Source organism: Falco rusticolus, chromosome 7, assembly GCF_015220075.1.
Source record: "Falco rusticolus isolate bFalRus1 chromosome 7, bFalRus1.pri, whole genome shotgun sequence".
NCBI lineage: Eukaryota > Metazoa > Chordata > Aves > Falconiformes > Falconidae > Falco > Falco rusticolus.
The window spans coordinates 8438323-8463509 of record NC_051193.1 but is presented as its reverse complement, the minus strand read 5'-3'; the positions used below and the strand labels follow the sequence as shown (position 1 = coordinate 8463509).

The 25187-nt window shown below is 38.2% G+C and overlaps 1 long non-coding RNA gene across 2 annotated transcripts in view; it reads left to right on the top strand.

Annotated features, from left to right (window-relative positions):
• LOC119151872 overlaps positions 1-25187 on the top strand; it is a 55951-nt gene that overhangs the window by 1012 nt on the left and 29752 nt on the right. The window contains exons 2-5 of one of the 2 annotated variants that reach the window (XR_005105591.1): positions 239-838; positions 8165-8233; positions 16232-16302; positions 19292-19395. This is a non-coding gene — a long non-coding RNA (uncharacterized LOC119151872). Of the gene's footprint in view, positions 1-238; positions 839-8164; positions 8234-16231; positions 16303-19291; positions 19884-25187 lie in introns of those variants that run through there. The other variant, XR_005105590.1, reaches the window with a different exon arrangement.

Genomic DNA, 25187 nt, shown 5'->3' with positions numbered 1-25187 from the left:
GGTAAGACTGCTGGCCAAAGCAGGGTTAATTTATTAAAATAATTTTAAGTGTAGTTGTCTAAAGAGTGTAACTTCCCAAATTTTCTTTAGCTGGAAGTTTTTTTAACAGGTTCATTACAAAACTAATCATGTCCACAATGCTATGGTATTTTTATTTTTAATAAGGAAGTTACGTTATCTGGGTTATGTTCCCAAAACAGAAGCCTTAATGACCTTTATTCTATATTTCTTTTCATAGATTATTGCGATAAGGAAACCCTCGTGTCGCGACCCACTGGCGTCTGGCTAATCCGATGGTATTCGTCGCCGCATTGTCCGTGATCAATAACTAATTATCAAAGTGGCATTTCTTTTCAAGAGCTCCTTGTTAAAAAATGGCTTTTGGCTGAGAGTGGAGGAAAAAGGTCGCCACTTTGACATCGTTGCGAGTCTTTCAAAATCCAGTGGGCCGTCCGATTGAATTACTGTCCCAAACTAATTGATATAAATTTGAACAGAAGAATGCTTGTTACTACAGAATGTCATAATGATATCCTTGGCAAGAGCATGTCAGTGGGAAAAAAAAAAAAAGACCAGCACTAGTCACAAAGCATTTAGACAAGTCGCAGCACAAGACTATTCACAAAATTAACAGGAACAAAATTGTACACCAGTTTCTTCTTCCCAGCCAGTCTGATCAGACATTCAAGAAAGAAAAGCATTAACATTTTCTTTTGAACCTTATCCTTCACTTGAAAACAGACTTTTAAAAAATCTACTGTAAAAATATTTGCAATACACAAAGAACTGGAACTTGATGATAGTTGCAGAAGTCTCATTGACTCTACGGGGATCATGAGTGAGTATCCATTGGAATTCAGCTTTAGTGGTAAGGCAGAATTTGGCACCGAGTTTCCTTAAGAGAGGTTTCTAAGCAGACTTAAAAATTGTGCCTTTGAAATATGGTGACCTGCTCTAAAGAAAGTTGGACTGTATAAGCCATGCGGCTTTAAATGGGGAACCTCCCCGAACACTTTAGGTACAGTAGGAGGAGTCATAAGAATGTGGTGAGAATGGGGAAAAGATCTTGTACTATTCATGCCTGAGATCTGATGTATGGTCTTGCATGTCATTTGGAGATTACCTGCTGTGGAAATCTTGGGCACCTGAATTTTCATTGCAAGGCAACTGGGCTTGTGGAGGTTCCAGCTTTTTGTTTTTTAGATCTGACTGTCTTCTGCTCTATGTTCTACATTCAGTCCCTGAGATGGGAATTGCTAGGGAGTGCAGGAAAAGGTTACACTGTAAAGGGTATGGCACGCTTTGGAAAAGGAGGATTGTACAAGTCTTTTTGTGGAGTCATGCTAACTGGGGTTAAATCATGTCAGAAATTAATAACCTGAATCTATCAGTTATCTGGTCAAAAAAGTTGTCAAGTGGTTTGGCAAAACGTGTCATTTTAGCCACATTCAGTGTAAGTCTCATGATTGTTGAGGAAGAGAGAAGAAAAAGACATTTGTGCCTAATTGGAAACAGTGAGTTTATGTGCTTTTTAATCCCTGATCTTGAAAGGCTCCAGCTGGGATCTAGTAATGAATATCTTTCCTGAAAACTTACTGTTTTGCATTTCCTAATAATAAAGAGAAGGTGACTAATGAATTGACACAGGGACTTTCATCTCTGCAGTAGATTTGGAGGTTGTATTCAGACTGTATCGATCAGCAAACTGAATTTTTTAGTATCTGATGACTTGTCAGTAGCCTGTGTGAAACGAATAGCCTCCTCACAAGCCTTATGGTCAAACCCCAGTGCCACCTCCGAGCAGTATTTCTGGCACAGATTCAGCATAGGGACTCAGGAACAAATTAATTGGAGGGACAAAACAAGTTTTACTGGTGGCAGTCCTCTTGTTTGACTGGGTTGTGGCAGATAACCATTTTGAAACCAGGTCAGTGTCATATAAATCAGATTTAATAGAAGTCTGACAGATTGTTGCTTGTGATGGATTTATTGTTTGGGTAATAAGACCATCAAGCCACATTTTCCTAGTATGTCAAAGCCACAGAACAAAGTGGGAAGCCACAAGGGTCTGGAGATTCAGTTTCACATGGTTCTGGTTACACAGGCGAAAGTCAACTTTTGCTGTTAAAGGATCTAAGGTAGTGAAGTTCACTATATTCAGTTCCCATTCTGCCTTCCATATATGATTGTCCTGTTATGCTGGAGGCAGAAATGCCTTCTGATGGCAAATAGCTGAGCCATCTCTGACAGACTTACATCATCACAGAGTCGCGAGGGAACCCTCTTCTTGTCTTCCATGGATGCTTTAAAGACACTTTGTGAGGCATTCTTCTTTAGCAGACCAGAGAATTCAGTCTGAAAGCCTGTCGGGTGGGTCAACCAATGTCTAGGTCAACCAGTCTTGCCCCTTAATTATTCCCTCTGGCATTACATTCACAGGGTGATGGAAGCAGAGGCTAAATATATCCCTTCTCTATATATAGGCTCTCTATATATTTGGCATATATGAAAACACATCTATACTGTTATTATTGGAATGTACATTTGCATCATTGCATAAGCTGTAGGAGGAGTGTTAATGTGTGCTATAGCACTGAAAAAAGCCTCCTACATATTTGTGAACTAGTTTCAGGTCCAACAGAAATCATAACATTGTCAGGACAGACTTATAATGTCATTAAACATTTTAGAATTTATATCAACTCCAACAGGTAAAAGTAATTGCTCTGAAAGAATGAAAATTTTGTTACTGATTTGACACTGCATGACTTCCTTACAAAAGTTAATGTAATACAAAAATCAATGTAGTCCGTACTAAGCAGATTTAAAATTGATTAGTTGATCTAAAAATCTGTTCTAAATGAGAAATCATAATTCGCTGGAGTATTTTTATTATGGTTCCACATAGAAATGCATATAGCATGAAGTTAATGTTTTGGAGAAAAGTTAAACCTTTCAACAGAATTTGCAAATGCTAAGTTGTAAATAACAATAATAATGGGTTAGTTATATAGTTGATACATTATATTATCACAGTTAAATGTAAATGTAGAGTCGTGCATCTAGGAACAGGAACGTAAATTACATTTATAAACTTGGAGAAAGGGGGACTTCTGAAAAAGACTCATGATAGTCACAATGGAACACAAGAGTTAGTACAAGAAGGTGAGATTCCTTGGGTGTACAAGAAAGGGAACACTGAAAAAGAGTAAAGTTACTTAAAAACTAAACAAAAAAACATTTAAGAGCATTCTGAGAAAGAGAAATTATTTGAGATCTCAAAAATACTCTTCCTATTGAGAAACTTAGAGAGTTTACTACACTTGCCTGATAGAAGCTTAGAAGCTTACTCATGGTCTGCAAGACGTTTCTAACAGCTAACAAAAGGCTTTTCCCATAGCTTAAAAGCCAGGATGATTAGAGCTAATAGAAGTTAAACCAGAAAAATTTAGCCTTGAAATAAGGCAGTTCTTTCATTTGTTCATTACTTACCACAATATTATTAAAGAGAGATGTAACAAAACATTCATAAAACATCTGAAATTTCCTTTATTCCTGTCTCCCATCTCGCTTACTAATGTCATTGGTAATGTCTTAGGTGGATGACTGACATTCTTCTTTATTAATTTTGTAACCTCTTCTACAAAGTAAATACTTACCTGAATTTTAATTATGTAGTAAAACATGTAATTTTGAATCCACCTAATTGTCTCAAAGTAGTTAATACATAAATAGCTTTGAATACATCACACCTACTGCTTCCATTTAACACTTACTTCCTGTGTTTCTCTTTTTGCTCTTTCTAGCAGAGAACCAGAGCAAAGGGCCATATGTAGCTAGATCAAAGCAGGAGTCTGTCCAGAAAGGAGTTGTGACTCACGAGTTATAACTAATCCTTTGATTACCCTCAGATGGTACATTTTATTTCCTTTCTTGTATCTGGCCAGCTGTTGCTCCTACTGCTGATGCTGCTGGTGTTTTACTGCTTTTATTGGCACTGCTGATGTCTTTTGGTAGCCCTGTAGGAACTGAAGTAGGAATCCAGGAAAGTAGCTGTGCTCCACTCAGTGCATTTGTGGCTGCGTAGCTGAGGTGGGATTAACAGGAATGTCTCCTCTCTTCCTCTCCACCACAACTCTTGAAGTTTTATTGTGACAGTTATCACTTTAATATCTGAATAGCTCCCAGGTCAGCCGATTGATGGGCAGGATTCTTAGTGATGGTAGGTGTTGGTTCCTTTCTCTCCCTGCTTAGGGATCTGTGCTGGGAAGGATAGAGGGAAAGAGGTCAGCAGCCCTTCTCTTCATTAGCACTACAATGGAAAAGACTTCTCAGTACTTCTTCCAAATTCATGTTAACGTTTGTTTAAAATTTTTTACAATTAGTTTAGCTGTGTACATGTATACTACTTATTTGCAGCTGTAATTTTCCTTTCATTTGCAGTTCATTGCTGTAGTACTCTGAATAGTAAAACCTGGCTTCAGTTTATTATTTTCAACTTTAATACTGTGTTTGAAGGAAAAATTGGCAACAAAACAGGCCAAGAAAAATGATTTTAAATAGTTCTACATGTGTACAGACACCCAGCTATAGCTGTCTCAGGGTCTAAAAATCTGTGATGAAAACTATTAAAGTTTCTAATATTATATGCACTCAAAAAAGAATAACACTATAACTAGCCATCTTTGTAAAACATGGAACAATAATCTTGTAGCTATTTCTGTACTAACACAGACACATGCAACTAGATAGGTTTTCCAGTTTTTTAGCAAGCAGCAAATCAACTAAGAAAGCCCAGTTCAGTGAATTTACTTCATTTATGAACATTATTGATCCAGAACTTGTTTTTCCATCTAAGCCAAAGTGACAAAAACTTCTCCAAAGTGAAACAAGTTCAAGCACTCTCAGCCTGGTTCCCATTAAGCATTGTAAGAACATTGCAATTTGACATTTATCTGGCAGCGTTAAATGTGAAAGACCAGTGTAGCTAGTACACAGAGAATGGAAAGGCCTCTTCGGCACCACTGGGGATGCTTTTACCAGGTTAGGGTCAGGTGCGATGACAGCAGAGTGGAAGGAGGTAGTCTCACTTCACTGCAGACTTGAACTATGTTTGACCTCCAGGGTACCAGTGACTGACTTGGAAATTGCAAGAATGCTGTATTGCCCTTTATAGAATTATAATTCCATGCCATTCAAAAAAAAAAAAAAAAAAAAAAAAAAAAGCAAGCTAATTAAGTATACCTTATCTGATGTAACCCTCATCCAAACAGAACCAGGGATCATCCTGTTGCCGTTCTTATAAAATGTAACTGTTGGAAACAATGGTGTTGGTGGCTGCAATTTGAGTGTAGACCTTAAAGAATCATGATTCCAAACTTCTTGGTGCCCTTTCCCTATCAATCAAAAAGAATCGTATGAAATAATTATTAGGCTACATAATTATTTTACAAAATAGAAGGTGTTTTTGCTGTACATTTCCATTTTAGTACGAATCATTACTTCCCTGAATACTAATAACAACGTTAAGCATTAATAACATGTTTTAAGGTAAAGGGTCAATAGTCTAAGACCTATGAAAGAACTCTGAGCATTTGCAATGTAAAAGAAACCTTTCAAGGAAAAGTGTTAAATAATAAATGCATTTCTGGAGGAAATATTATATTGTGGTCCATTTGGAGAGAAATGACAGTTTATAGGACATCACTCGGCTGTCTCTATATAAAATACCTTTAATAATGCTATGGCTTTGCACTTAATACAGAGGTTCATAGAAAGCTTGCAGCTCTCTGCAGAGGTCCGTAAGTGTATATAAGTAAAAATATACTCACTGAGGGGAAACTGAGGCACACGATTACTCAGTACACCAGTGAAAGGAAGGGGATCTGAACTGGTGACTCAGTCCTCTGACTGCAAGAAAATAGTGCCTTTATTTCCAACTAGTAATCCATCTTCTAATAGTTCTTTTAGAAGTATAATGTATATACAAGGAATGTTGAACTTGTTCAGAAAAGGTAAAAGTACTTGAAACTTTTGTTTCAACATGGTTTAAGCTGAACAATTTGAGGAATGTGGAGGGAAGAGTTAGAAATATTTGATATCAGTTTGAATTTCTTTTTTATGCTCATATACACATTGACATTTTCAAGGACCAGAAGAACTTAGGCCTCAAGAAAGAGACAGCTCAGGTCTGAAATCTCCTTGCCCCACTGAAGTCAATGAACAGACTTTTCATCAAGCAATCATCTCCTCTCCATGGAATTATATAAATGCCCCAGTTCATTTCTTTTCGGGCTTACTCCAATTGTTTTTTAAGGAATAAATGGGGTATGACTAATTAGGGCCCAATAAGCTAATATTTTTCTCCTTTAACTTTTTCCCTCCTTACTCTGCAAATGTATTCCTCCAGCTAGAACAGTAACTACGGTAGGCTATCTCTTGCTTTTTTGAGAGCCTTTCCCACATGTAAGGTAGTTTAATTCTGCCCAGCAGGTCTGCAACAGGATAAAGTAGCGCCTGCTTCTGGTGCAGGCACCTTTCTTCAGCTTTACATGCAGTTTGCTGACCCCATAAAAACTTCATGGGGAAAGGGCAAAGCACTGGGATAAAATCTGGATTAATTCAAACACTTCCTTGGTATGTGAATAGAAGTAAGTGATTCTAAGATAAATTAATGGATTTAGTTGCTGCAAGATGTAAGTTTGGTGTTCCCTTGTTTCCATCGTTGAATACACATCCCTGAATTCAGTGTGTATATTCTCTATGCTATTGCAAGGCATCTCAAGGTAGGAACCAGCATACCGAGCAAGGGGACACCTAAACTAATAACTATGGAAACAGAGAAAGGGGTATGACTGAAATATTCTGAGAAGATGGAAATATCTGCAGCCACTTTGGATTCATAACCCTGCACCACCTCTTAAACCTAAGCACCCAAGGCTTATCTTACAAGCACTAGGAAGGATTTGCTCATATAAACATGCTGAAGGAAGAACCACGACTTCTTACTTACCAATCTGTGAATAGATGCTGAGGAAATGGGTAATGTGAGGTCAGTTGTAGGGGGTCCAAGTGAGTCAGAGAGGTAATAGCAGAGCTGGTTGTCATCTGCAGGTCCAATACTTAGGACACTCCCTCCAGAAAGACAAAATGTCTTAAGTTTGAATTTCCACCTGAAAAACTGTTTATCTAATGAAAACTTTATGTAAAATATGCCCTATCTAAATCTCATTGAAGTGGGCCAAAATCTGAGTTTCACAACTCTATTTCTTTTTAATGCCTAACCAGACAATTAAAACTTAGGTTTGCAGACCACATGAAACCAATGAATACTCTTCCAGTGGAGCAAATTCTTTTCCCAGAACCCTCAATGGATGAGCAAGTTTCAAGTGAGATTGAGACTACTTAGGACTCTTTGTGGTTCAGGTTAGTCCTACAGGTCTGCTTATGTTTTCTTTGAGCACCACAACTCCCACATGAGTCAAATGCTATCCATCACCATTTGTCAGTGGGTTGCTAAAAATTACTCTCTTCCATAATTGGAGGGAGTGGAGTTGCTTTCTGGGAGGAAGCTCTAACAGCAAATACGACACAGAGTCTGAGTGAAGGGTTGCCTGTATCAAAGTTGTCCTGTGGTCTGCTGTCACTGAGTTTTTTCATGCATTCATTAGCAGAACTTATGAAATAGTGTTAGTAAGACAATAAAGCTTGTGCCTACTCTTCTGGTCGCTAACAACAATTATTTTATAAAGCTATAGAATACATATCTGACTGTTAAAGAGTTAAAGAAAAAATGAATCCTGTAAAAAATCAGGCCATTGTATAATGCCTTCTCATTGCTATAATGATATCAGTTGCAACAAGTCCAATGGCTGACCTCATTACAAGGGTTTAATTGCATTGTTACACAGTTTCACTTCTTCTCTCTGGCCTCTTTCTCTTTATGACAGCTTTAGAAAGGAATTTCAGCTTGAGGTCAAAGGAAATTAATTACTGCTTTCTTAATCTGTGCTCATCTACATTTAGAAAACTTGGGGCTTTTCACTAACATATTTGTGTCTCATTTCTGTGTAGACCCAAAGTTATAAGACTTTTTTCCTTTGTGAAAGTGCATAAATAGCCTTTTTCATATCAGAGGCCAGATTTTTTTTCATGTCATTTACAGTTGTGCACAGATGGACTGATGCCAATGGAACCATGGAATGTCTCTGGATATACATTCACTGCGACTGAGGTAAGGCAATGGCGATGTAACTTTAATTCAGACTAAAGATTCCAGAGAGATTCCAGGTATAAAAAAACCACAATAGCAACAAAAACAACCCAACAACAAAAGAGCACAACCAAACAAGAAATTATACTTAGGATAAAAGTCAGAAACAGGACCTTCAAAATTAACTGTAGCTACTTCTGTAGAGAGAAGGATGAAAAAAATATGTCTCTATGACACTGTTTTTGCCTGCCACCTACCTCCTGTTTTTACTAAATGTATCATTGGTTAGTTAAGGAATATCCAGCTTATGCTTCAAAGAACTTGCAGTCCAAATAGCACATGACCCAGTGTGCTGGCATCAAAACAGTGAGGAAGGGGACAAAGATAGGGACACCATAACAATAGTCCTTGGTTGAAAAGCAAAAGCATGTGCAAAACATGGTTAAATGCTGTTGTAGCATGAAATGTAAAAATAAAAACTTCTCACAAATTAGGGCCCCAATCCTGTAATTAGGTCATTTGAATTGATCCTTGCCTTTTCCACGAACTCTGAGAGAGTTTTGAGAGCAACCAAATTTCTTCCAAAGAAGAAAACAGTTTTGTTAAGTCGCTTCTTGAGGGAGATGCTTTGGAAGCGAAATTAGAATGAGACATGTCTCTGGGATGATTTGACATAATAACTGTGAGAGGGTATGCCATGCACCAAGGATAATCTGCACAAGTAGTGTCACAATACAAACATGATCTAGTAGTTTAAATCTATGAGAAATTGTTATGTACTATGCATATGTAAAACTACATATAAAAAGACAAATATATTTTTCTGCAGAACATAAATAATTCTTACATGTACTTTGTGATTCTGATTAACTGTCATGGAAATGTTGACAAAGATGAAAAACTGGTAAGTTTTGAGTCCTTTGACACAGAACACTGAAAGTTTCACAAACCTATTTTCTATCTTCTGATTAGCTTTGCCACCCACTCAAATCCCCACTACCAGAACTGTGTGCTCTTATTAGTTTATTAGTTGCTGCCTCATTCTCCTCTTGCAAGTAGTAAGATTGACAATAACAAAACTGCAGCTTCAAAGCAAAGGCAGATCATTGACTATTTTGCCCTTCATCTGTCTTGACTGAAATTTAACTCAGTTTATAACACCTGCAGAAGGAGCAAGGTTTCATGTAAGTCACTGGTAAGCCCTAATATGAGACCTACTTGCATTAGAGTTTCATTCTCATGGTTACCCAGTTTGTAAAGCAAACCATGTAGAGCTTGTGATGTTGCCACGAAGCTTTATGAGGTAAAAGATGAAAGTTTCAAGGTGACCATCCACAGCCATGTGTATGATTGTCTTATCCACACTGCTGGTTGGAGCAGCGTGACAAGAGCCACAACATGTTGGGGGGTAGTGTGAGTCTGAACTTACTCATAGTACTCTAGACCTTCTTCCAGGCCCACGCCTGATTTCAGGCTGTGGTTTAAATGTTGTGCTTATAAGGAAAGCTTGGACTTAAGCATGAGTTCTGGCCCAGAAGAAACAATCAATGTGTAACCACAAAGTTCACCAATATGTAATAGCTATGCCAAAAAGAGGTCCTGAACAAGCCTAAACTTTTGACACTGTCTACAGCCATAAATATGTGTTATACTACAGATACGTGTATCTGAACTGAATTAACTCTGAGTATCTTGGATAACAACAATAGGGAAGTAACACCCACCTGAACTTCAGTATGCAATAGCTGCTCAGGTGAATATCCAAAGTTGCATGGGCTTGAACGCAGTCTTTCCTAAAGCGGCTATTGAGAATACACTGGTACTAACACTTAAGGAGCTTAGACCAAAGGTAGCTCTAATCATGCTCTAATCATAGTTTTAATTTTCTAAGAGACCTCTCCTTGGAGGCATGGACTGAGCTGCTAAATAGCAGTATTTTATGAATTGTCTCCTTGGGACCAAGAGTTTTGGTGCATTGATTGTCCAAGATGAATCATAGAATTGTTTAGGTTGGAAAAGACCTGTAAGATCATTGAATGCAACTGTAAACCTAACACTGCCAAGCCCACCACTAAACCATATCCCCAAGCATCACTTCTACATGTCTTTTAAATACTTCCAGGTCTGGTCACTCAACCACTTCCCTGGGAAGCCTGTTCCAATGCTTGACAGCTATTTTGGTGAAGAAATTTTCCTAATATCCAATCTAAACCTCTCTTGACACAACTTAAGACCATTTCCTCTTGTCCTATCGCTTGTTACTTGGGAGAAGAGACGGACACCCACCCTGCTACAACTTTTCAGGTAGCTGCAGAAAGCAGTAAGGTCTCAAGTTCCCTGGATGCTCCTGGCCCTTCTTGTAGGTGGGTATCACATTTTCTAACTTCCAGTCAACTGGGACCTCCCTGGTTAGCCACGGCTGCTGGTAAGTGATGGAAAGCTGGAAAGCAGCTTGGTAAGCACTTGTATCAGCTCCCTCGGTACCCTTGCGTGGATCCCACCTGGCCCCATAGACTTGTGTGTGTCTAAGTGGTGTAGCAGGTCACTGACCATTTCCCTTTGGATTTATGGGGGCTTCATTCTGTTCCCTGTCCCTGCCTTCCAGCTCAGGGGGCTGAGGACACAGAGAACAACTGGTCTTCCTATGAAAGACTGAGGCAAAGAGGACATTAATACCTCAGCCTTTTCCTCACCCTTTCTCACTATGTTTCCCCTACATCCAATAAAGGATGGAGTTTCTCCTTAGCCCTCTTTTTGTTGCTAATGTATTTATAGAAACACTTTTTTATTGTCTTTTGGCAGTAGCCAAATTAAGTTCTAGTTGGGCTTTGGCCCTTCTAATTTTCTCCCTGCATAACCTCATGGCATCCTTGTATGTCACACTGAGGTGTGAAAGGATTAAGTTGAAAGGCCTAGTTAACACAGACATGGCACTGGTGACAGAATTAAGTGCTAATGATATATAACAAAATGCTATTACATGAAATAGGATCTTTTTCACCCAGTTTTTCGATTTTGTCTGATAGGACTAGTAGAACAAAATGAAAAACTATTCATCAATCAGAGGTCTGGCTAGGTCAGACACTTTGGTCAAGCAATGTGAGTAATTCCACCTACCTGCACTATAATTTATTGCAAAATTAATACCGTAACATGCAAAGCCATTGTCGGATAAAAGTAATGTTTAACCCCAGGAAAAAAAGCAAAATTTCTTTCTTTCTTTCTTTTCTTTCTTTCTTTCTCCCTTTCCCTCTTTTTTCTCTTTTTTCTTTCTCTCTTTCTCTCCTTTTCTCTTTCTCTCTTTCTTTCTTTTCTTTCTTTCTTTCTCTCTTTCTTTTTCTCTTTCTTTTTCTTTTCTTTCTCTCTTTCTCTCCTTTTCTCTTTCTCTCTTTCTTTTCTTTCTTTCTTTCTCTCTTTCTTTTTCTTTCTTTTTCTTTCTTTTTCTTTTTTCTCTTTCTTTCTTCCTTTCTTCCTTTCTTTCTCTTTCTTCCTTCCTTTCTTCTTCTCTCTCTCTTTCTCTCTTTTTTATTTACTTATTTATTTTTTTTGCTAACCTGACAAGATTAAACCTTTTTTTAATGAGAGGGGCTTTAAGTATGATTCAAATCTAATGATTGAAAAAAGGACCTTGAGCAGGGTTTGATAGACTTCCTCAATCATTGACTAAACCAAGATATATTAAAAAAGGGGACAAAAGAATGCAAGGTATTCTTTTTGTTAAAGTTTGCCTGCTTCATTACAAAGGAATGAGATCAAGTCTTAGTGGGAAGTACAAGCTTTGATATGAGAGTTTTCAGGACAGTTTATTCTTAACCAGATTAAAATACAATAATTCACCAATTCACAGTCTTAATTGCACTGTTATGAGCTAGGGGGATTAATGGCATATTCTTATTTTTAAAATTTTTAAGATTATAGTTTGTTATAAAACAGGTCACTTATGTCTGATATTTGACTGGCCTTGATTGCTTCTGAAAATGAAATTGTTACATTAGCTGTGAAGTAATTTGTAGTTTCTAAAGGTGTTCTAAGGTTTTCATTATCATACACACCTACAGAGGGACCAGACACTGAGTAGGAACTTTCAAAAATACTCAGTGTGTCCAGAATTCATAGCAGCCCTCGCAAAAATCTCTTGTGAGCCTTATTATATTCATTCTCTAGTGGGGGAAACTGAGGCCTGCAAAAAGGGTCTTTGCTTTCCTAGAGACTTGTCAATATTCTTCCAGAAGCACCTTTTGTTTATTCCTTCCAACACAGTGTCCTGGTGTGTGGCATATTCTGCCATGCAATGTGAAGAGGAGCAAAATCCTGTAAAACCCTAGGAGCGAGAAACGGTAAAAGCATCTCTCACGTATCCATTGCTCTTTCTCTTGGTATGCCTCATGCATAGTTTAAAGGATGTTGAAACAGATGAGGTTATTTATCTGCTCTCTATTCCAACACTTCATTCCTCCATTGTTTTTTCATATATATAGTGAAACTGATACCAGCAGTTGAAGGTAGGGTAACAGGAGGAGGTAGAGTCGTTTGTTGCAGAGGATTTACCCACATTGTGTACTGTTTCTTTGGGATTGCCTGAATGAGAATAGATTTAGATGGATACCCTGAGTAGAACGAATCTAAATAGGAAGCAAAGGAATAAGGAGCAATTGCTGTAACTATGAAGCAGCTCCAGATGTGCTGTTACACATCTAGGATTTCAGAATTTTTTCCTTATGGGTCTGTTTATAAGGTATTCAGACACTATGGTAAAATATAACACTTTGGTTTTGTCATTTATGTAAACAGATTTTAGGGGAAAGAGAGGTACACTTAAGACCAGGAGCTAAATCAGGAGTGTTGTTGTAACTGCCAGATAACTTTCCAGCATGAAAGGCAACAAATACAGATAACAACAAGGAACTATTCAATTTGGAAATAATTTGATAGTTTTCCATTTCAATGCAGGTGAGCCAACCATAAACAGTAATGATGTGGTTTATATTTAGAAAAAATATCTTAATAAAAAAAATTATAAAATGGAAAAAATACTGCAAAGATATTGTCATTGAGAAGTCTTTCTTTCAGAGTCAGGGGTTGCAGACTGCAATATCTGGTGACCTGCATAAACTTGTATAGCAGCTAGTGTACTGTTGTGATTCTGTTATCCAGAATTCACATCTTACCTGCCGGGAACTTCCAAGAAATGATGTTACAGTACAAGAAATTCAGCTTTCCTTTTTGTTGTGGCTTTCCTAGAAATATTATGGTGGGGATCTTCAGGCATACACAATCTCCACCTGTGTGTGTGTATACATGGAATTGCACCTGAAATTTGGTAGCTGCAAACACCTGCAGAACTAAGAACGGTCTTCATTTTATTTAACAAAGCCTTTGTATCACCTAGCACCCACATGATGGCTGCAGTTAAAGTTTGCTGCCACAAGGCTCATCTGGAACTATTTAAGAGGACATGAGCACAAGACTTTGAATTGCATTCCTGAACTTTGTAGAGTCTGGTCAGAACTTTCAGCAACCGTATCTCAATAACCTCTCGTGGTTATTGCATTTCAGTGATTTACAGGGCGCATGCAAATCTCGCCAATTTTTCTTGGTATAGTATTGTGGTGTGGATCTTTCCCGTTTTTGTCAGGATAGTATTGTGGTGCGGATGTCACCAGTTTCTGTCACTGTAGTAGTGTGATGCAGGTTTTTCATGCCGTCGCACAGCAGAACACCGACTGAAAATCTCCCCCAGCTTTCCTGGGGTAGTTTAGCAAAGATGTAAAATACACCCTGTGCTGCCCTCAGCAGGCAGGTAAAAGTACAGGTGTCGAAACCACCTCTTCGATGTGCCATGCTGAGTGCCTTCACAGTGCTTAAAAGGACCTTAACTTTGGTCTTTTGCAAGAACCTTCACCCATGTAGTCCCCATCGCAGAGTAAGCTTTCTGCTCTTAGGTAATGCCTATTTCATCTGCTGTAAAGACACACAAGAAAAAAGGGCTGGCATTAGCCACATATCCATAAAAGCCTAGCAACCAAGAGTATTATCTTTATTCAGAAGTATAGCACTTTTAAGGTTCAGAAACATATATAAAAATTGGGTTCTGAAATGGTCATTTTTCCCCTCTGCTATGCCATTATAGCGATCAGCCAAGCTTCTGCAAGGTAAATACTTTTGGAAAATAAGTGGAAATTTGCTGCAAATCAGTCCCTTTTGTGCATGGCCACAGGAGCATGTTGAAATGTTTGGACACTAATACCCATTCATTTTCTTGGCTCCATAAATAAAAGCCGCCAGCTATGTGGCGGCCGTGAAATGGTATTCTTCAGGACCCAGCAGGAAGCCCCATCCTTATTACCACTGCAGGGGGCAGGACAGGCCCAAAATAGCAAGACAACTAAATCAAGACATTTTCAATGTCTAACAAAATGACTGTGGTTTAGAAAGAAGCAAAAGGTTGGAAAAAAATTGGACAGCTTTTATACTTACCGTAATACTTTTGTTAAAAGAGTTCAGGTAAGAAAATAAGATCTTAAAAAAAAAAAGCATAAGCATATTTCTGAATATCATTTAAAATATGTAAAGATCTTATGGAATCATAACCAGAGCACACTGCTATCTGAAAGGACATCCTGTTCAAGTCATATTTTCCAAATGGTAGCCCATGGTTCATAGTAAATAATGTCTTCTGACAGTGTTGCGTTTCTTCATTTTTGATGGAACTAAAAGATTTCAAAAGAGACACTGGAGATTTCTCAGTGAAATTCAGAATATTTTTTGGTCCACAAAAAATAAGAAAATTTATAAGGATAATACGTTTTGAAAGAAAGCCTTGATTTTCCTACAGGTTTATTTAATTTTTATGGGCTTCGTACACCAGGCAATATGACCCTAGATTTTGGCATAACAACATACTGAAGGGCTTCAGTCAACATAAAACCTGTGTTAATGCAACGTGCTGTTTTACATAGCTGAACCGTGCTTATCTGGGAATAGATTAAAGTAGTTTTAAAAACTGAGCTTCAGGTAAATGGATTATTTTAAATGTACAAAGAACAATTCAGGGGATACCACCTTGCTTAAGATAATAAAAGATTAGACTGATGAGGTTTTAATGAATTCGCAGTTCATTGCTGTACTCCAAAAGCCAGTGTGTCATTCTCTACAGCTACACCATTAAAATCTATATCTGGGGAGATCTTAATTTTATTTTACTTCTATTCGCTTGTGATTATGATTATAAATTTGCTTAAAGAAAACTGAAGTAAGGATATGTTTTGCACATTAATATTTCAGAGGCATAAATGTGTGTCTATACCTACAAATATATACATACACATTTTGGGAAATGAAAACATTTACTCAGAATGTCTCATTATAGAAAGGAATATTCAGCTTCAGTTTCAAACGAAAATAACTATTGTACCTGAACTTAAGTTTACTTGCACTGCAAAAGTGAAATTGCTAAGGTACAAAACATCAGAGAAAAATGAATTTAGTGTATTACTAAATTTGTAATGTCTTGTGGACTAAACAAGGGCTTTTGACAAAAAAATAAAGTCAGAAAATAAAAAAGGGGAATGACAGTGCTAGTTTGGTATTGCCTTCACCTCCGTGTTGGCTTGGGACTTGAGACTGCCATCAGGCTTGAACTCCCTGGCCATTCAAACTTTTTTGATGTTGGCTATCCTCCTAGCTGCACTCTGGAATAAGCCAGGGTGTCCAGGGAGATTTGTACGTGTGATAGAAGTGGCTCACATTCAACCTCTTTCCTTATGGACAGAAGAGAGAGAACTGGTTGGCTCTGTTTGGCTCAATAAACTCAAGTCAAAGAGTAAGGCAACACAGCCATGCTCCTTACAGCCAAACACACTGCGTGGTCATGTGCAAAGGATTCAGACAAACCTATCCTTATGCTTGGACATACACACATACGTACTGAGGTAGCTTATGAAGTCAGAACTCTGTTATAAATAAGGACCCCCAAAATTATAAAAAATTAAGCCTAATTGTTGGTTTTCTTTTCTGCAGGAAGAAATGTTAATGGGACAATTTGGATTGTATCCAGTAAAGACACAAGGAGGTTCCAAAGGTGTCATTAGGTCTGTGAAACCCATTGTAGCCCGCCTCCGTCCTATAAAGATCTCTACATCATTTTGTTTCCCCTCCTGCCTGTGCAGCACAGGTTTTACAGAAGGGGCAAGTCGTGCATCCAGACTGGTGGTAACCATAAACCTAATCCTCATGCATACGAGCACAGGCAGCCTTCCGCTTCCCATTACACGAGTAACTTAAGATACACCTTTGGGGCACTGACACTGACCCAGATACATAAGGCTGCTTGCTGCCCAGCTGTACAGCTCACCTTCCTGACCTCTTAGTTTAAAAAAGCAAAGGATCAACCAGTCTACAAAAGAAAGTGTAGCAAAGGATACATTGGTGTCAGGACTATCATTATCATAATTGACACTACTGAAGTAATTCAGACATTAAGCCTGTAATCTGTGCTGCTGTTTGTATCTGCTTCATTTAAAGTTACAAGGCCAAAATTCATTGAAACCAGTGGAGATTCACCCCCTTACTCATTTACATTCGGCCCCGCTGAGCACATGAAAAAATCTGGCCAAATTCTTTGAAGGATAGTATTTGCAATATGACTTCCAAAATAATTAATCCTGGAAGTAGGATTTAGCAAACTTATGTTTGATACGTGAAAGGAATAATACCTGAAACATCTTTCTTGTGCTCAGCCTTTTATGACTCAGGCTTTAATGATTGCAATAAACATTAGCTTACCTAATAAAAACTCTAGTATTTCAGAGCTGGCGCACAGTATGTTAACTGCATCTGGTGTCAACTGGAGCTAATTAATATTTTTATAGGTGTCTTCTATCCACTGCAGTTTAAATGGGAATATTGTGGGGTGCTTACATCAAAGCTGGAGGCAATTGAGAGCCACTGCTTGCTTTCCAGGCTGAACTGATAGCAAGTAGACCAATTTTTATAGGATTGTAAAAGCTAAATGTGGCTATGGTTCATGCAGAGAAGCACTTTCCCCTGTAGCTCTCACAATTCAGTGCTAATGCTCGTGGCTTGTTTGCTGCGAGGTAGCTGGAGAGAGATGGAGGGACGATGGACAGATAAACTGGCAAATAGCTATGCCGAAACTTAAGACAAAGCACACAGTGACCCAGACAAACCACGCTTTCCCCCCCTCCTCCTTCTAAAGGCTTTAAAAATGTGCTCTATCAAGCATTTACTTGTGGTGCAGATAAGATTTATCTAACAAGACTGGGCTAAAATTAAAAAGAAAGATGAAATAGCACAAGTGGTGCTAATATGTGTTTTGAAGCGTACCAATCGGTCTAGTGCAATGTCACAGCCCTGGGCTACATTTGCAAGTGGTCGAGCATCTCCTTTTTAAAAGGTTAACCTACAAAGAGCACACAAGCCCCTCTCTATGAATATGGGCAAACACCCAGGGAGCTCCACAACAATAAGAAAATAATGACATCAACCTGACCATGCTTAAGTACATAACATGCTGAAGGTTCACGGTTGTGTGGCCTGGAACAATAAAGGAAAAATAAAGAAGCCTGCTTGGTAGGCCCCAGCTGTTATTAGCCATGCTGTGAGATCAAGGGAAGGTATGATATGGGCTGCCATTTCAATTGAGACCAGGTTAATCTCTCAATTTGTGGAAAAGAAAAACTGAAAAAAAAAAAAAAAGAAGGGAGGGAGGGAGAGAAAGCAGTCTTCACAATGCTACATATGGGACAAATAACAATATCCCTATTTACATAATCTGTCTTTAACCCTTTCCTAATAGAAACTTAATTTCCTAAGAGTCACAAACTGCGGATTTAATTTTCCTGCCCACCGAAATGAAATATCAAACCTCCTTTAGCTGTTCCTCACTGGTGCTGCCGTCATTTGTGACTGACATCAAATGCTGCCAGTGTTTACCTGGGAGGGACCGCTGGCTGCTGCTGGGGGGTCAGAAATGGGTGTAAGGACCTATGGGTGCCACTGTGTTTCTGTCACTAATCTGTTTCCAGCACTGGGTAAATAATTTAAAATTTGTGCCAACATTTGCAGACATGAAATATGGTAAATAATACCAAGCACTTTCACCAATACTCTCCATTAATATATTGCATTTCTAGAGCGAAGCACTTTGTGGGTGAAAAACAGTCCTGTTTTGTGTGACAGTATTGTATGGAGGTGACGTGGTGACTTGATCTCTTAGCTAGTTTTGATGTGTAAGAACCTGATGAGAGCAGTAAGGGAAGTCCAGGCTCCCCCGAGGTTGCCCACAAGCATCCCTGGGGCTCCAGGTCGAGGCAGGATTTCCAGCAGGACTGTTGGGGAAAGCTGCTTTCCTGCAGACTTGTAAAACTGAAACGGTATCTCTTAAAGGTTATAATTTATGAAATAATAGCCTAGAGGTACTGCGTTGTATTATACCTGTTTTATTGGAGTTTATTATGTGTGAGCCAGTATGTGTGTTTGGCCTGTGAGGCTCCCTTAGGGAGGTGTTTAACTTCTGACTGCTGTCCTCTGCGTCAGCTCTCTGGACTGAGGGGAGATCATTCCTTCCCCAGGAGCATCTGGGCATGATCACAGAAGATGAGGCATGGGAAAAGGGACCCTTCAGCAAGGGCTAAGGCTGAGATGCTGCTGAGGATGGGGAGTAGACAGGACTTTGAGGCAGTGAAAGCACAGTGCTTCATAAGGAGCCGGGGGACTGCATGCAAGTTGTCAGAATTTAGAAAGTCACTGAGCTGCTGATCTGAGAGCAAGCCTGAGAGAAAGGACCCACCTTGTAAGGACACAGGAGGCAGGGAGAGAATTTTGCCAAGTTTTTCATTCCTTTTTCCGTGTTCCTTATTTTTTCTGAGGTTTCTTCCATTTGAAGAAGTTCACCGTTCTTGTGTCTGGTTTAAGAAAAACTGTGGTGTTTACAGATAGTGCTGGGTTCTTGGTGTGCTCCCTTTAAAGAAAAAGATGCAGGCAGAGTCATCTCAAAGTTCTGCTGACTCAGTGTCACAAGTACTAAGACTGATTAAAAATGAGTGCTTTATTTTCCAGTTGCCATGATGATTTGAATGAGTTAAAGTTATCTGTATGAAGCTGAACCAGGGGAGTCAAGGAGGAAGGCTGTGGCAAGATGGAAAACATCACTAAAAACCCAGGTGGGTGGAAGAGCCACTACACAATGACTCCTCACTGAGTTACTCCTGTATCCTTTACTATCAACAAAAGATTGATCCAACAGTAGCAGGTGTATTTATTATTTTATTCTCACAGTAGGCTTTTCTGTCAGCAGCACTCATGCCTCAGGTTCTTAAGACTTTACATTATAGCATTGTTAGTTCGTGACTTAGACTTTTAAATATTTTAACAAAATATTTTCCCTCTACATCCAGATTACACTAATTTTGTTTAAAAGTTGAAATAAAATGGTGCTTAGAGAATAAGGCTAAGACAAAGGTTTCATTTTATTGACATGTAGAATGTCCTTTAGCCATATTATTGTAGAAGATTTCACCATGAGCAAGATCATGATCTTATGCAGAAAGTACTATGTGATTGGTACTCTAAGACTAGCATGCATCCTTCACAGGCAAAGGGAAATGCCACCCACAAATCTGACACTATGTAAAACCCACGCCATTAGGGTTTTTTTGCATCTACATGCATGCCCTGTGTGTATATATATGTACTGAACAGGGATGTATATATATATATATATATACATACTAAATAGGGATATGTTGCGGTAGTTGCTAGAGATGCTTGTAAGTAAAATGTAAATATAAAAGAACCACTAACAGATTCTGAGAAAATCTTCAAGTTCATACCTATTTATTCACTTCTGTTCTATAAATGAACTTCAGAAATTTGTTTCAGAAAGGAAATGCCTTGTGCTCCAGCAGAGTGTTTGCTTAGGAGTAGCGATGGAGGAAGCTCTAATCCTAGAACTGACTCTGAAAATTAACTTGCCAACAGAAATGTTGAACAAGGAAGGAATATCAAAATTGGTGCCTGTGGGATACCTGGGCAGGGTTAGTTTTATGTTCTTAGTGTAACCATCATGCCTGGATTGTTTCTATTTTGAAGACTATGTCTTTTGAGAAAATCCTGTTGGTAATATGAAGTAAAAATTGTTGTGGAGAAGGTACTATACTGATAGACTTGTAAAGTTCATTGCACTTTCTAGCTGTAATAATATATATTTTTTATTAATGGTCTTCTGTTACAAAGTGGAGCTGGGCAGCATTTGCTTGAAACATTAATGGTAGCCAGCTCCTCTGCATGTAATCTTTTGGTGGAGAATCTTCAGCATATTCATTTTGCCTGAGATCAGGGACTATATTAGAACCTAAAAATCTTTGTACTATATTCATAGAGGATTTCCCCTTTGTGTATTTTTTCTTCTGCATTAACTGTTTTTGTGATTAAATACAAAAGTATAAAGGACTTGAAAGCAGCTGTTTTGTCCAGTTTCTTTTTCAGTATTAGATTAATTAATTAAAAGCATATTCCTGAAACTGTGAGGCCAGGGTGGTCAAACATTGGACTAGTTAAAAACAAAATCCTTTCCTTAGGTTCCTGACTACTCCTTTTTCAGGACTATTCAACCCATGTCCTAGATCTTCCTTCTGTAGTAAACGTACTTACCTGCTTTATGGGCTTAGTAGCTCACTTCACTGAATTGGCAGAACCGACTTAACCTTTGCTAGATTTATACAGCAACTTGAGGAAAGACTGTGCTTATGAGCTTTATGTATTCTGTGGCTACTTTGCCTCTGGTGTCCATTGTAGCTGTTCTTCAATACTTTAAATTTAACCGCTTTCAGATTACAATGAAAAAGTTCTAGATGTAGAGTAAATTTTCATTACATGTGTTATCAGCAGGAAACATCCTGGAGTTCTAGTGCTTGAATGAGTGCTATATGTTACCTGTAATGCAAAAAAACCCCACAAACCCCCACAACATTAACAAGAATATCACATCCTAATTAAACATGATATTCTTGCACAGATAAAAATAAATGTATAACTTAGTTCTTTCCTACTCACTAACTCTTGCAGCAAGAAGATGTGGTCCTAAATAGTGTGCCTGGATGTGCAGTCATAGAAACATGGCATATTCACCTTTATAAAGTAAGGAGTAGTTCTGGTCCTTTATCATAAAATTATGCACAGCGAATCATTAGAAAACATTTGTTTTGTTAGCAAATAGTTGCCAGCACACACTAAATCATATCTTATTTTATTTACACAGCACTTAATAGCAGTGCAGCCAGGTGTTAAATAATAATAGAGTTGCATCAAATGGTTTGGCGGTTCAGCTGGGAGAAGCATCCAAAAGTTCAGATACTTCTTTGGAACCCTCCCAAAGAATGCTGGTCTGGAAACAGAATTTAAAAATATCACTAAAAAAGCTGCTTTGTAGATCAAACCCTTTTTTTCTGTTGGATAAGGTACCTTAATGTATAGAGGTTTGGGTACCTGTAATTATATGATGCATTATTTACTCAAAGTTACATATGAAGCTAAGGATTCAGGACTCGCTGACTTCTGATACTAACTTGTTTTTTGTCACCTGTTCCCATTACAATCAGAAGTACTGAGGGGAAAATAATCAGCAAAGCAGCCTTTAAAAAAATCTATCAGAAACTAGGAAAACTTATTGAGTTTTAATAGTTTCTTAAATTTGTTCTAACTTTAATAAATCAATTTATATATTTTATGATTCTGAGCTCCTCACTTATGCAAATACATGATTTGAAAAGACAGTAAACTGAAAGGAGAAAAGAGTAAATAAAATTTTGGGAAGAACAGTGTTTTACTGACAGCAACAAACAGGCTTTTATCTATAATTTCTGTACCGATGAGGCTTTTGGCCAAAAGTTCCAGGTTTTTTGAACTTAGGAAAATTAAGGTTCTGTCAGTGGAACACTGCAGATACTTCCTCACTGCTGAAATCCATCATCTAAAGAGAGCAATTGTCCAGCAGGTGTGTTCAGAACAGAGCCCAGATTGACTCACTGCTGACTCTGTGGTCTTCAGTCTGCATTCTCTTGTGATGAAGTTGTGTTCACAAGCAATAGTGCTACCACGCTGAAGTCCTCAGCCTGTGGCTTTTAAGAGGAAATGTTTCTGGTGCAAGATTTCAATCTAAAATACCCTTTTTATATATAATGTCATTGAATTTGTTCCCAGCATAAATGATATATTTCTCATTTCCCTGTGGGAAAGATGATTATTGTAGAGGTGAGAATATGGTGATCACCACCTCCACCCCCCACCTGCCCCCCTTTTTTCTTTGGACTTTGTATAAAACTAAGATACCGTTGGTGCTGTGGGCAAGTGTGAGGCCACCAGCTAATTTTGCATAGCCCACTGAACAGTTAGATGGGAATTGCTCTTCAGGGTGTTCTCTTTGACAATAAACAGAAGCCTCAAGTCTGTGCTTGGCTGCAGTTCAAAAAAATTACTAAGGATTCCTACACACTTATGTATATGAATACAAGCAATTGCACATTCCCATACAGTAAGCTTGCAACCACAGTTATTAACATTTTAAAATGAGTAAATGCAAATAAAATGACTGAGTAATACATGTTATGTTAAGATCAGCTATATGAAAAGCAAAAGGATTAAAAGTTAATTTCATCCTTTTTAATTCAAGGGACATATAAATGGCATTCTGGGTAGAGTCAACTCCTCTTTTATCAGTCCTTTGATGCTGCTTTCTCACTGATTCAGTTGTTCAAATGCTACCTACATAATAAAATCCTGAGTTAATTTACTAAGATTTTACACCAGTGCAAATGAAAGAAGGGAAAGTGCTAAACAAGGCAATTAGCACTCTGTTTAGTGCACTCCCAAAATAAATGTAGGCAATTTACAATTTGGCAAATGGCACTCTATCCGGATCCAAGTCATTTCAGCCTAGGGGGTTGGTGCAGTTCATTAGGGGTGAAGGGAAAGGGTCTTTGTTTTGCTTTGCTTTTTAACTATATGTATATATATACACACATACAAATACACACGTTGCTATTAAGGTCCACCCCATTTTATAGCACAGCAACAGTTGTGACCCCTCCTGGGGTTATTAGGATCTCTGGTGGAAAAATGTCAAGCTCTGTGCTCACACTGTCCACATAAATGACCTAATTTATGGTGATAACGCTCTTTCCAAAGTAGAGGGATTCCAAAACTGGCAACTCACTGATAACCTCCTTTGTGGCTTTCTTGCCATGATGGTTTTTTGTGTACGTACATGTTTGTTATCACTGGAGCTGTTCAGATCAGATCCATGAACCTGGGAATGTCCTGAGTGAAATGATAAGATAAAGCACTCTGCAACTACAACTGACTCTCTTTTTAATTGACAGGAAGACTGCACTATGACTTCCATGTTTATTCTTGTAAGCTCCTTATTAATGCAAAAATAATAGCTGTTATTAATGCGGAATCACAGCCAGCATTAATATTTAAGATGTAAGAATGAAGGAGGTTAAATACGTGTTTATATTAGTTTTAAACAAAGAGCTTTGCAAAACAGTTAAGGCAAGTAATGATGACCATATTCACAGAGAGTGTCTGCGGCGTGAAATACCTGCTATGTTCTGGGGTTTAAGTACATATTCTTAGTGGGATAAAGGTCTTTGATTAGTCTTCTGTTGTCATGCCATTGTCTATCTGAACCGCTACTGCTTCTTGCGCAAGAGAATACAGATTAAGATTCCAAACAAAATATGTCGTATACTATGATATTAGCGCTGATTTCTTTTTTTGTTTATTCAGTCTGTAGAGCTCTTTTATATAATAGATCATAAGGTAAAAGCATTCTTTTGTGCCCTCTAGCTGCTGGTTGCACAAATGAAAGAAAGAGGAAGAAAACAACCCTGTGATTATTAAATTCTCCTCATCTTTAGGGTTAAGTACCCTGGCTAATAAAGATCTCTCATGAGGATAAAGTTTCTTTCTTGGCAGCGTCACTTCCATTTAAGTAAAAATCGTTTGGATGCTTTCAGGGATTCAAGCTGTTACCTTTACATAAGGCGTCTACACCAATTCTTTGTATTGTCTCTATCCTCTGAGAAAGCTGGACATTGCATTTCTTGCTTAAGCAAACTGCCCGCTGAGGATAGGCTGTGGGATTGGGCCCCTTTGTGCTATGGAAATATCTCTTTATTTCACAAGAAGGAACAAAACATGCTTATATGTTCATATAAAAATGCACTAACTATTTAATATCATTAAGCACGCTATTTCAGACTGTGACAATTCAGCCTGATCTTGTACTGTCCAATCATTAAATCCTTTGATTTCAGACTAATTTTTGTTAGCACCACATTTGGTACCGATCTTTGTAGCCTCATATTCCGAACTGTTTCATTGTCTTTGCTAGGTTATTCTACTAATACATTTCTTAAGACAAATAATTAAGTTTCTGGATTCAGATTATGAATCATTACTGTATTTTTAAAAATTGTTCTCTGAACATCCTCATCACCCAATACCTACTGCATATGCTTAAGGTCTTTGAAAAATATTATGGGACAAAATACCACTGGTCTTCTTTCTGGATTCCATTTGGGTATGTGCCAATTTGGGTGTATGCAGGCTTAATTCATAGCAAAAAAGATCTAGTTTAGACAGTAAGAAGAACTTAATAACTTGTAGCCACAGTTAAGCACTGGCATGGATTGCCAAGGGAGCTGTAGTGTCTCTGCTGCTGGAGGTTTTCAACAAGAGGTCGGACAAACTTGTCAGGAATAGTTCAGGTATCTGATCCTGCCTCGAGGCAGGTATGCAGTATAGATGATCTCTCCGAGTCCTTTTCAGCTAGGTATTTTTATGATTCAGTGCTCCTGCACTTTGGAGGTGAAACTACGTGCATGCCTGAATTGCATTGCCATGGGTAGAACTGTTCCTTCCCCTAAAGGCTGTACCTACATTTTGGAGA